Raw genomic sequence first — 14,030 nt, 5'->3', positions numbered from 1 at the left:
TGAAATGTGTCATAGCAAAATTTGTTCCATGGCTTCTGCTACCAGATTAAAAGGAACATTGTGCTGCAGTTGTTAATGACTTAATTCAAACCTCTACCAATGAATGAGATTTCTTCAAGAAAATAACTTTGAAGAGGACTGAGACACCATTGTCCTGTGTACAATGTTCCTCGTATCTTGTATATTCTTTGTTAAATCCCTATATCTTTCTTATTACCTAACTGGATACTTTCTGGACAAACCTTCACAGGTGTTTTATATAAGCAACTCAAAACTATATTTAGGTTGTCACAAATCTACACAAATTTGTGGATGCTATTTATCTTTTTCTGTTGAAATCATAGTATGTTAAAAAATTTTTTTAAACTTTTTTTCTCTGACCATTCTTGTCCCAGGTACTATCTTTATTTCACTTCTCTGCTTTTCTTGCATTGGCTGGTCAAACAGGTGGTCCACTGAAATAATCCAGACTCCAAGGAATCTCCAAAGAAGAGAAAAGTCTGTTTAGACGGGCCTGGGTTAGTCAGTGTATTTTTGGAAAATTTATACTTCAAGCACTACCAGAGCCAGTGTGTCTACTCTATTTCTCCAATTTTGACTCCATGTAGTACCTGGTACACAACCAAAGTCACACTTAGACAAGTACTTTCTAAATATGAGGGTGCGAACAGAACGTTGTTTTCATCAAACAGAATTGAATTCTGTACTCTACACATAATTATCAATTATCAATTAATTGAATAATTATCAATTATTCAATTAGTTTATGATAATCAAGCACTTCCGTGCTGCTTATTTTACTTTCTGCTCACTTAATAATTAAACAGGCATTTCCACAAAGATAGGAATTATTTTTGACTTGGCAGTAATAATTGTATATGAGATTGCTCTGATGTAGAAGCCTGTCAAGAATATAGATGGAAGAAATCCAAAGCAACATATCGGGCAATCTCGGAAGCAGTACTTTTCAAGAAATACTTTGTTCTGATTTATCAATCTTAGATCCTAAAAGCTGAATTCCCAGGCAGGATTAAACTGTGATACTCCAATGACCCAGATGATGAGCTTAACGTTGTTTGCTTGTTTTTTTTTTCCCCTGGGGAGGTGGTGGGGTGGAGAGGTGGGGGGTGGGGCAGGGGGACAGCAGGGAAGAACATCAGTGGGCTGTTCTCTGAAAATATGTGTAGTGTCCTGGCATATTGCAAGTTGTTCAGCCTTTACCCTGAAGGTCATTTATGCTGCATTGCCAAAGGTTCTGTAGGGATTTTAGACGTTTTAAGCCAGATTCCTCTGACACACAACGCTATCATATACAGTATATAGATCTACTGTCTGTCACCTCAGAGCTTCCTGCCAAGTGCCATCCATGTGATGGCATTGCTGTCATACTTTCTCCAGGCTAGTAATTACAGTGAATCCTGGCAGTGAGGGTTCACATCATATTGCTGGTACATGAACTGTTTCTGGATGCACTCCGAGTTACATTTGTGAATTCTACTCACCAAGTCTACCTCATACTGCTGAAGAAACTCTGTGTGATCATAAGTTGAGCTCTGATGCTTACTTCCCACTGAACATCCACAAGAAGGCGGGACTTTGGAATCAGACAGACCTGAGCTCTGGGTCATAGTCTCCTCGTTACTTAAGCTCTCTGAGCCCCAAATTTCTCTTCTGAGGAAGATGAGGAAAGCTATACAGAATTACACTGTTTTCTAAAGTGGGCAGATCAAGATAAGGGAAAGACCTTTATCTTAGGGCCTCTGTACATCCTCTGTACTGCTATAGAAACCAATGGCTCTTTTGTTGGGATGTTTTTATGTGTAATAGTACTAAACATGTGTGCAGACCAGTGGTGTCAACATCTCCTGAGAACTTGTAAGAAATGCAACTTATCACCTGCATCTACAGACTCAAAATCCATGATGGCAAAAGGTAGGGTGTTGGTTTCTGGAAAGTAGCTATTTTATTTTCCTGGTTTATTGAACTGAAAGTCCTAGCCAGTGGAATGTCAAACAGTAGTAACAATAACAATTACTTTATTGCTTTTGATTTTAAGAGAAAGGCATTCAATATTTTACCAGTAAGTATGGCATCTGTTGGGTTGTGTTCTTATAGATAATCTTTATCTGAATCAGGTAGTTTCATTTTTATTACTAGTATGCTAAGAAAATTTTAAAAATCATAATGATATTGCATTTTATTGTAATACTTTTCTTTATCTATTGACATGGTTATTTGGCTTTCTCCTCCATGAACATCTTATGTGGTTACTTGTATTAATTGCTGGTCTAAAACAATTTTTAAGTTAACCTCACATTCCTAGAGTAAACCCCATTTGGTCCTGATATGTTATCCTTTTTACCTCTTATTATATTAAGTGAGGCAATATTTTGTTTAGGATTTTTGCATCAACCTCAATGAGGGATGTTGGCCTATAGTTTTCCATCCTTACTGTCTTGGCGAAGTTTTAGAAGGGGGTTATGTTAGCTCATAAAATGTGAATTGTGTGCAGCAAAGACATGTTATGTTGATACCATACCACTTCAATGTCCTCTGCATATGAGAGTCAATCACCCTTTCTGAACCTCCCTTGCAGTTTCAGCGGCCAATAGAAACAGGAGTGAAAAAGACACGCACTTCTAGTTCAAGGCAGTTACGAGTAGCTGTGCCTTAGCCATTTTTTCTCTCAAAGGCCACACCCAAACAGGGCTGTTCAACGCATGGCCTGTGGGCCCAGGCGACCCAGGATAGCTATGAATGCAGTGCAATGAAAATCATAAGTTTACTTAAAACCTTTTTTGCTCACCAGTTTTTGTTAGTGTTTGTGTATTTAATGTGTGACTGAAGACAAATCTTCTTCCAGTGTGGCCCAGAGACACCAAAAGGTTGGACACCCCTGTATGGTACAATCACAAGATGGAGGAGGACTATCGCATACCATTAATTGTCCCTATAAATAGAGTATGTTCCTTCTTTTTTTATTTTCTAGAACTTGTGTAAATTTGCATTGTCTATTTTTCTAGATTTGTGGTCGCACTCAGCAATGGTTTTATTTGGAGGAAAATTTATTACTTCTGATTCAGTTTCAGGAGTGGTTGTAAGACTGTTCAGTTGTGATAAATTATATTATTAAAGAATTTAATTTTTTAATAAAATTTTCCAATTTATTTATGTGAAGTATTTACAATACTCCCTTATTACATGTTAAAACATCAGCGACATCTGCAGAATACTGAACTTTTTCCCCTGATACTTCTTATTTGCATCTCCTTTTCCTTTCTTTGATCAGTGTTGCCTGCAGTTTCTCAGTCCTGACAAAGAAAAATCTTTTGACTCTGTGAATTCTCTTTTGTGTGTGTCTTCTTTTTAAGTTACTTTCTGATCTCTTAATTCTTTCCTTTTTTTGAGTTTTTGGCTTTTATTCTGACTTCATACAAATGCTTAACTTATTAATTAATTTGAAGGCTTAACTTGTTTCTAATATAAGCATTTACAGTTATAAATTTCTAAATACTGCCACAATGTCTGTTCCCTTATAGATAGAAAATAAAGTAGTTTTCATTGTTCAATTAGAAATGCTTCTAAATTTTTGTTTGTGATTAATTCTCTGACCTATAGATTATTTGGATGTAGAGTTCTTAATTTCTAAGTTAATAAGGATTTTCTAGTCATCCTTATGCTATGAACTTCTAAATTAATTGCCAGGTGTCATATATAACATGGACTATATCAATTCATCATAAAATTTGCCTTGTCCAGAATACGGTAAATAGCTATAAAAACTCCATGTGTACTTTAAAAGAAAGTACATTTTGCACTTATTGCTTATAGTGCTCCATAGAACTTCAATAAATCAAATTTGTTAATCTTGTTTAAATTTTTTATATCATTATAGAGTTTTTTAGTCTACTTTTTCTATCATTTCCTAAGAGATGTGTATTTAAAAAAAAACTCCCCCATGACTGTTATTTCTTCCTGCAATTCTGTCAACTTTTCCTTAATGTATTTTGAATATTTGGAAGATAAAATATTACATAAATACACATTTAAAACAGTGTAGAATATCTTTCTGGTGACTTGAACCAGTTATTTTTATGAAAGACTTTTTTCATCTCTAGCAATATATTTTTTCTTAAAATGTATTTAGTATCGAAGAAGTCAAATCAACTGTACTTTAGTTACTATTTGCATGCTCTTTAATTTGTTAACTTTCCTGTTTCTCATATTTCAGGTGTAGATTTTGTAAATGACATTGAGATCTCACAGTTTTTGTTCTCATTTGCTACCAGCCTAAAGTCTTTGTCTATTGTAAACTGAAGGATTTGGTCAACTTTCATTAATGTGATTACTTATGTACTTATTTTAAATCTACCATTTTATTTTATGGTTTCAATTTTATTTAGGTTTTTTTTTTTGTTTGCCTATTCTATGGGGAATTTGTTTGTTTTAAATTATATCCTTATATCCTTTGTTCTTTTGGGTTATTTTCTCACTCCAGTTATTTTTTTCATTTGCTAGAAGGAGAGTTGTATATTGTTTCTCTACTTTTTGTGATTACTACAGATAGTAAATAATAACACTAAATACTGAGGTTAATTAATACCATTATTCCACTCATGAAAGGTAGGAAGGATTTAGAGTATTTAAATCCTGTTCTTTCCTCCCCTGACTCATTTGCTATTGTTGTATTTTACTTGTACCTTGTTTTTTAAAATTTATAAGACAAAGGCTTATTATTTTATTCAATCTGTGCCCTTTTAGGTTTAATCACATAGTTACTATTTTTTGCTCTGTATTTTCTTTTATTTCTTCTTATATTTCAGAATTCGGATCTTAGAAAATTTTTTTGTTAGTTTATCTTTTGAACAAGATTGAAGGCTAGGAGGTTCTAATACCTGTCTCCTTTACAAAATAAAATAAACTAAAAAATGGAGAAAATACTTTGGGGGTAGGTCTGGACTAGAAAGAAACAGCAAAACCCCTGAGGAGAGTGAGGGTTGAGTATGACTGCATAGAAAAGTATAGAAAGCATATTAACTGTATCACTCCATCCCTGACTCAAGAGCAGTTGGGCACCAGGAGGGATCCCCCCACTGAATTCCATGCATGGAGGAGAGAATACGAGAACACCAACAAGCCTCTCTACTGTGAATGTGTGCAGCCTTTGTCACAGAAGTTTACTTCAATCTTCACCAAGGCTGATCCCAGCTGACAGAGCAGCCCTGGGGTCCCACTGCCTCTGTGTCTACTTCTGGAGGCTAAAGCTGTAGCTCTGGCTGTGGCAAGTACTCCTCTCAGGGGCTCCAGAGCACAGTGGCGACTGCTGTCCAGGATCAGGATGCCACAGTACCTTACCATATATGGGACCAGAATCATCACTGCTCTGTGGCCCACCCATACCCCCACCTCCTCACCCTCCCCCCTTCCTCAGCTGGGACTTGGTTTCATCATTACCAGGGCAGCTTCTGATGTCCTGAGCCTTACCCAGGGACCCAGGCTGTGCCTCTGACTCAAAATTTCTGGGGCAATAGAAATAGAAATAGAAAATCTGAACAAACCATTAAGTAAAGAGATTGAATGAGTAATTAAAAACCTCCCCCAAAATCCAGAACCAGATGGCTTCACTGGTGAATCCTACCAAGCACTTAAAAAACAATTAGTACAAATCTTTCTCAAACTTTTCCAAAAAATTGAAAATGAAACATTTCTAAACTCATTTTACAAGTCTAGCATTGCCCTGCTATCAAAGTCAGATAAGCACACTACAAGAAAAGAAAATTACAGACCAATATCCACAATAAATGTAGATTCAATAATTCTTGACAAAATAGTAGCAAGTTGAATGAAATGGCATATTGAAAATGTCATTCATCATGATCAGTGTGGTTTATTCCCTGGGATACAAGAATGGTGCAACATACACAGAATGTGATGCACCAAATTAGTAGAATAATAGATAGAAATCATATAATCATCTCAATAAATACATAAATATCTTAATAAAACACAACATCCTTTTATTATAAAATATTCAATAAATTGGCTATAGAAGGAATGGACCTCAGCATAATAAATGCCATGTACGGCAAGCCCACAGCTAACATACTAGATGGGGAAAAGTTAAAGCTTAGAAAGAAGTCAGGGATGACTCTGTCTGTTTCTATTCAACATAGTATTAGAAATTCTAGCTAGAGCAATTAAACAAGAAAAAGGAATGTAAGTATCCATATCACGAAGTAAGAAGTAAAACTATCTCTGTTCGAAGATGATGTACCCTCTGTATTAAAAAAGCCTAAAGACTAGTAAAAATCTGTTAAAACTAATAAATGAATTCAGTAAAGTTGCAAGATACAAAATCAATATACAGAAATCAGTTGCATTTCTATACACCAGTAACAAGTTATCTGAAAAAGAAATTAAGAAAGCAATCCCATTTACAATAGCATTAAAATCAATAAAACACTAGAAATAATTTAACCAAGGAGGTGAAAGATCTGTACACTAACAAGCTATAAGATATGGATGGAAGAGATTGAAGAAGACACAAATGGAAAAAAATGTATCATATTCTTGGTTGAAATAAATAATATTGTGAAAATATCCATGTTACCAAAAGTGATCTACAGATTCAGTTCAATCCCAATCAAAATATTCATGGCATTTTTTAAGAGAAATAGAAAAATCTACCCTAAAAAAAATTTAGTATCACAAAAAACTGAATAGCCAAAGAAATCCTAAGAAAGAACAAAGCTGGGTGCATCAAACCACACGATTTCAAGCTGTGTTACCAAGCTGCAGTAATCAAAACTCTATGGTACTGGCTTAAAAACAAGCATGTAGACAAGAGCAACAGAATAGTCAGCCCAGACATACACCCGTATATATATATATAGTCAATTAATATTTGATAAGTGTGCCAGAACACATAATGGCTTCCAGAACAGTCTCTTTAATAAGTGGTATTGGGAAAAGGGCACATTTCTGTTCAAAAAAATTAAAACTTCACTCTTATTCTAATCACAAAAATTAACTCAAAATAAATCGAATACTTAAATGTAAAACTTAAAATCATAAAACATCTAGGAGAAAACATAGAAAAAAAACTCTTTGACGTTGATCTCAACAATGATTCCTTGGGTAAGACATCAGAAGCAGAGGTATCACCCTGGCTGGGTGGTTCAGTTTGTTGGCGCATTGGCCCATATACCGGAAGGTTATGGGTGCAATTTCTGGTCTGAGCGCATACCTAGAATGCAAGTTTGATCCCCATTTGGGAAGCATGTGGGAAGCAACCGAGCTATGTTTCTCTTTCACATTAATGTCTCTCTGTCTTTCTCGGTCTCTCCCTCTCTCTCCAAAGTCAGTAATTTAATAAATGTATCCTCAAGTGAGATTAAAATAGTAAAAATAAAAAAAGCAGAGGTATCAAAAACAAAGATAAACAAATGAGACTACATTAAAATAAAGAGCTCCTTTATAGCAAAGAAAACAATCAACAAATTGAAAAGGCAGCCTACAAAGTGGGAGAGAAATATTGACAAACTGTATATCTGATAATGGGTTAATATCTAAATGTATAAAGAACTCGTACAATTCAATAACAAAAAAGCAAATAATCTAATTTCAAAATGAGCAAAGGATCTGAATGACGGTTTACTCAAAGAAGACATACCAATGGCAAATAGGTATGTGAAAAAATGCTCGACATCACTACTCAGAAAAATGCAACTCTGAACCACAATGAGCTATTAACTCACAACTGGTAGGAAGGCTATTGGCAAAAAGAGGTAGATAGTGACTGGGATGCAGTGAAAAGGGGTGTCTGTATACACTGTTGGCAGGAATGTAAAGTGGCACAGCTATCAAAAAATAAAAATAAAAATGAAAACCAAAATCAGTGTGGTGGTTCCTGGAAAGACTAAAAGTTGAACTACCATATGACCTAGCAGTTCCACTCCTGGTTGATTTAATGGCTTTGTCTTTGGTTTTCTGAAGTTTCTACACAATATATTTAAGTATAGAGCTCTTTACTTACAATTTTGAAACTGTGGATTATTGTCAACATTTGAGGAAATTCCTTACAATTAGGGCTAAATACTGCCCCTGGCCTCACTATCTCCCTTCTCCCCTGATTAAGCTTAGGTTAAAGTCCCTTAATTTATCCTTCATGTTTCTCTTTAACTTCCTTCCATATTTTAAATTTTTAGTCTTTTTTTTCCTGTACTGCATGGTGGATAATTTCTTCACAGCTATTTTTTTTAGTTCTTTGATATTCACCCATCAGTTGAAATTTATTTTTTATTTATTGTATCAACAATTCTTTTCAGATTTGTTTTTTTCTAACAGATTTAATAGTTCAGTGCTCTTTGTATACATATCTAAGTTTTTCTTATAATAATATATGTATTGTAATCATAGTTACTTTAATGTTTTATAATTACAAAATGTGAAGCCTTTACAGAGCTGTTTGATTCGCTGTTTCCTGATTCTCGCTCATGGGTTCCTTACTTCCTTGGTACTTTGTTATTTTTAACTGTGTAATGTTTATTGCCCTGTACATTTTTTTCTAGAGATTTTCTGAAGTCTAGAATAAATCCTTCTTTTAAAAAAAAGAATTTGCTTTTACTCCTGGTTGGGAGTACTGTCAGTCGTAAGTCATGTTAGAACAAGTTTCGGACTTGAGGTCGCATGGATCGACCTGGCAATGTTAAAACCAGGTTGCAAATCTGTGCCCAGGTGAACTGTGGGCACAACCTTTTGTGGACATTGTTTTCCTTTCCTGTTGTTTCTTCTGCTGTGTCTAAAGTCACAGCTTTATCTTTTCAGTCCTCAGGCAGGTTGTGGTGTTTATGGTTAGAGTTTACATGTGGTTCCCACTTATTTTGAGAGTTTCCATTTGGGGTCCGAAAGAGAAGTGGCCACCTTAACTTGTGTCCCTCTTGATTTGGAAGAATGTTTTTTAAAGTGGTCAGAATTATCAAATGCCCAGAAGATCAAAGTGGCTTCCATGTTCTGGCTCTTCTTAATTTTTCAATTTCTATTTTCACTTAAACCATATCCTGATAGTTCTTTTAGATCATATAAGCTCTTTGACAGTTAACATGAATTTTTTTTTTAATTTTAAATTGTTTTTACCTAAAGTTTTGGTCTAGATAGCAATTTCCCACTCTCAGAATCAAAAAACTGTGTGTGGGGATGTGCGCATATTTTAGACATGTCCCATATGGGGCATCTCTAAATGGTTAGGAGAGACTCTTTGAAGAGATATATCCTAAAATGACCAGACGATTATTTGGGGGACCCGTTTGTCAAGCTTGAAATTTGCAGGACCACCTTCTTCATTTTAAAACTATTGTGTTTCTCTTGAAATGTGACATTGTTAGAAATCATATCTGGGCCTCTTGTTTTGATAGAGCTCATCCACATCATCTCCAAAATCCTTAAGTAAAAATGGTTGTCAGTGAGTGCTAACTCACACTGAGGAATGTGCCTTCATTGCTCTTAGCTAGGGCTTCAAGGCTCTGCTGAATGTAACAACTTCTGAAACTTCTCAGTGCATAAAGCACCTTGACCATCACTTCTCATTTGACCCTCATGATGTTCTTGTGAGTTAGCAGGGCAGGAATGGCTAATGCCCATTCACAGAGGATTGGCTGAAACCCTAACATAGAGGGACCCTAGAGTATGGACTTCGCTCCCCTCACTAGGTGTTCTTCAACTGCAGCACTTGTGTCATCACAACACTCATGCAGCAGAGTCGCAAAATGAAATTTTGGAAGCTGTGCTGCCCAATAAAGACTCCAGTATTACTGAGCTGAGAGAATAAATGTATGTTGACACTTGACAACAGCCTATTTTCTCACAGGTTACAGGATTGCCTATCCTAAAACCAACACCATTGACTATTTTTATCACTATTGCCCTTATCACTAATTCTACTGATGGTTACAGTTTAAAGAGTTTGTCTCTTTTATTTCACCTTCCCTTCTTCCTCCCTCTCTCCCTTCATTTTTCCTTCCCTTCTTTCTGTCTTTTCTCCGTTTTTTCCTGCTATGGACAGCTTTCCACTTGAGTCTGGATGAAATTGAACATGGGGATTTAGGAGGGGAGAAAAAGGAAGGTTAAATTAATTTCACCTGAGTTATTTGAATTTCACCTGAGGCTCAGGATTTGGTTTTTGAGCAAAAAACAAAAAAGAAACTTAGCCAAAACCTTTGTGATCTAAATATCCCCAGATCTCAGTATGTTTATGAATAAATGATATCATATTAACAATTAAACATGAATGTTACAAACTGTAATACCCCGACCAGTACACACTTCTAGCCCCATGGAGAGAACCCCCACCAGCCACTTGGTAGGGCATCCAGGATTAAACGGCATAGATCACTTAACATTGTCCTCTGTCCCTCTGATCTGTCATGCTGCCTTCCATGTCTGCCACTGTGGGTGCAATCCCTGTAGATACCCTGGGCTGCCATTTGCTTAATCCTGGAATCATCTCAATAATTCAACTGTGATTTGAGAACCAATAATAAGAACAAATGGCTTCTTCCCTGTGTTCACTCAGAGGGAGCTCCACATCTGAGCTCTTTATGGCCAGACATGTCATCGAGTTTGACATTACAGTCACTTGAGTTTATACACAAGGGCCTCTTTGTCTCCAGGGTGGACAAACCCACAAAGTTGGTGGGTCAGAGAGGATTTTACTGCCAGCTGCCAACTTGTACTCAGAGTCGTGCTCACCTGACCCTTGGACTGGAAGATTCCTTCCCCTTGGGGAACTGACTCTCAGGGGCCTTTTTTCTGAGGTCAGCTGGCCTACCCCCGCCAGGCCATTGGGCACGCTGGGTGCTAGTGTCTGAGGCTCCATTTCGGACACGGTATGAAGTATTCCCAGAAGGCTACTCAGTGCCCATGATAATCAGAGGGTCAGGCAGACAAGGAGGTGGTAGGCACAACAGCAAATCTATATGCTTATTGTATCCGAATCCCGAATCAGGGCCCACTGGGACCTCGCAATACCCTGATGGTTACCTACCAATAGCCATCCTCCCCTTCTTTGAAAATGAATGTTAGCTTTACTCAAGGTGAGAAAAGACTCTGCTTGAAAGCTGTACCACCCCCACTCTCTCCTGGATAGTGGTGCCCATGTGATGGGGCTCCAGCCAATGAGATGAAGCAGGTGGGTGGCACTTCAGGAGCCTTTCTGTAAAGGAGGAGAAGGCAGCTGCTTGGGGACATTATTGCCCTTCTCCCTCCTTCTTTGCTTCCTGGAATTGGAAGTGGTGGCTGAGGCTCTGAAAACATTTTTGTACCATGAAGTAAACTTAAGGATGGAAGGTTGGCATGAAGTAAGGATGGTGGTGTGGAAAGGTGAGAAGAAACCCAGTCCCCAATAACAGTTGTCATACTAGCTCTGGATTGGCTATTTTCAGACTTCTATTACCAGAGAGAAAAAGAAACTTATGTGTGTACTGGCTTTTGTTATTTTCAATTTTCTGTTAATATGCAACTCCTCCTAGTCCTAACTGAAGTCCTCTGGTTGTGAGCTAGGTTTGGAATGACTTTTCCTTGGGTTCCTTTCCAGATCCCCCCCACTTACCTCTGTGTCCTTCAACAATTCATTCAAGCTCCTTATGCCTGCTTCACTTCCTCAAGTGAGAAATGGAAAAATTAGAGCAAGTGTCTCGTCGTAGTCAAGAGGATCAAATAAGATAATACTACGAAGCTCTTAGAAGAGTCTTTGGAACACAGTCCTCATTAAATGTTAATGGTTATAATTCTTACTCCATATGAAAGAATAACCCATTCCTATATGGACTGAGTTTGGTGTTATTATCTGCAGTTTCATTGAAATGCACAAGTTTCACTCTGCTGGTAGCCTCTGCTTCTTTCTCCTACATAGAAAGGGGAGAGGTGTGGGTGTGTGTTTGCATCCACATTTTCTCCTTGGTTTCTCTGATCCCAAAGAATGGCCTCATTTTAATAAAAATTACAGATCCAGTGCTGTCTTTTTAAGCTCAAGGTCAGTGACAACTCTGGCAAGCCCACATTTTCTTCATTTAGGATTTTAAATTGTTCTGCAAACTTGACATCAATGCAATCACTTCCACTCAGCATGAAAATTGAAAATTTAACCATCTCTGAGACACGGAGCAGGAAGGGGCGGCTGTTACAAAGCTCTTCAGACACATGTCACCATTCTGCACAGAAACAGAAAAGGCCCACTTCAATCCGAGGGCGGAGAAACTCAAGCGGAAATCAGCCCAGACGCCCCTCTCACACTTGTCTGGGACAGGAAAACACGAATGGCTGAAATTGAAAATGATGTGGGAAGAATGAGGCACCATTTGTGGGAGACACAAATAACACGCAGCCCATGAATGCTATTTGTTCCCACTCCATTATTCAGCATCTGCGGTTGACCCTTTGTCATTTGCATCCTTTTGTGCTGGGCCACCTCGGAGATTTCCCATTTTCTGAGACAGATGATGAGTTCCAAGCGCACTGTGAATAGGCCATTTGCTGACCATTTATTTCTCTAGCAAGGGCGAATGTGTGGGGCCTGGCTGCACACCGCTGTACTTCTGCCCCAGTTATAAGGAGCAGAATAAGGACCAGCCAGGTGCAGAATAGGAGGCTGGATTTGGTTTGTTTTCAGTATGTGCTGGTTTAAATTTTCCTGGGTTTGCTTCTTTGAGTGGGACAAATACAGAATGAAAAGGAATCTAAGAGAAGAAACAAAGGTATCCACAGAAAGCCTGAGCATCCTGGATTCCAGCCACATCAGGGCAGCCAGGTGGGTGTGCTGGGAAGTGTTCAAAGGAGGCTGCTCCTGACCCACATGGCACGTGGCCAGGATGCAGGATTCATGCATCCTGAACCAGGTGCCCATTTTGTCCAAGTCCAAATGGTCTGGCTGCTTAGCTGGGGAGAAAAAAAGAATCCATCTCCTCCTAAGCCTGTAAAACATGAGGAAACTCCTTTGTGCTCAGGAAGGCCGGTGTGTTCAAAAGGAGCTGCCCCAGGCCCTGTTTGATATGCAGAGGCTGATGGAAGCGCAGGGTTTAATAAAAGGTGAAAATCGTGAGGGGAAAATTCAAAACAGCAATTATATTTACCTACCAGGTTCATGTGCTCCTCTGAGTCTTATCCTTGCTGTCTTCCTGATGCTTTTGATAATTATTTAATTGGTCTCCAATCTAGAAAGATGCTGTTTGCACTGCCTTTCAGGGCTGGTAGAAAGAATGACTAATTATGCCCAGCTCCCAGACGAATAAATACAGAGAACTTCTGTCCTCCTCTCTGATAGTAAAGCAGCACCTTGAATGTATTGGACACAAGGTAGAGAATGGAGGAAATTTCCTGCATAATTTTCAACACGCAAATGTTTTGTAGGCAGGAGGGTGGGGGACAGGTATTTCATGATAAAGTAGCACCTTTGCAAATAACACCTGGTTACAAACAGTTTAGGATAGGAGGAACAGGGAAAGAACACTGTTTTTTTTACATTTCTCCAATAGCATACTGGAAGAAAAAAGTATGCATCTCTTAGATCCAAAATTGATTATACATTCCATATAAACAGCCTTTCTTTTTTTAAAGATTTTTATTTATTTATCTTTAGAGGGGAAGGGGAGAGGGAGAGAAATATTAATGTATGGTTGCCTCTAGTGCATCCCCTGCAGGGAACTGGCCTGCAACCCAGGCATGTGCCCTGACTGGGAATCAAACCCTGATCCTCTGGTTTGTAGACCTGTGCTCAATCCACTGAGCTACACCAGCCAGGGCTAGATACCCTTTCTTTATCTTGGATTTGTTGCTAATAATATTTAGGTGATTCCTGTAAGAACTTTGAATTTGGGCCATTCAAGGCTTGATCAAAGAATATAATCATTCTTTCCCTAAACTCAGACCATTACATTGCTGTCAAATAAGAAAATTTTAAAACACCGTATAAAGGCAAAGTGCAGTGCTATTATAATTGTTTTTAATTATTAGCTGCTACACATAGTTCCAAAGTAACA

The sequence above is a fragment of the Artibeus jamaicensis genome, unplaced genomic scaffold, assembly GCF_021234435.1.
Source record: "Artibeus jamaicensis isolate MK-2021 breed Jamaican fruit bat unplaced genomic scaffold, CSHL_Jam_final scaffold_1964, whole genome shotgun sequence".
Lineage (NCBI taxonomy): Eukaryota > Metazoa > Chordata > Mammalia > Chiroptera > Phyllostomidae > Artibeus > Artibeus jamaicensis.
Note: the sequence above shows the minus strand (reverse complement) of the source record.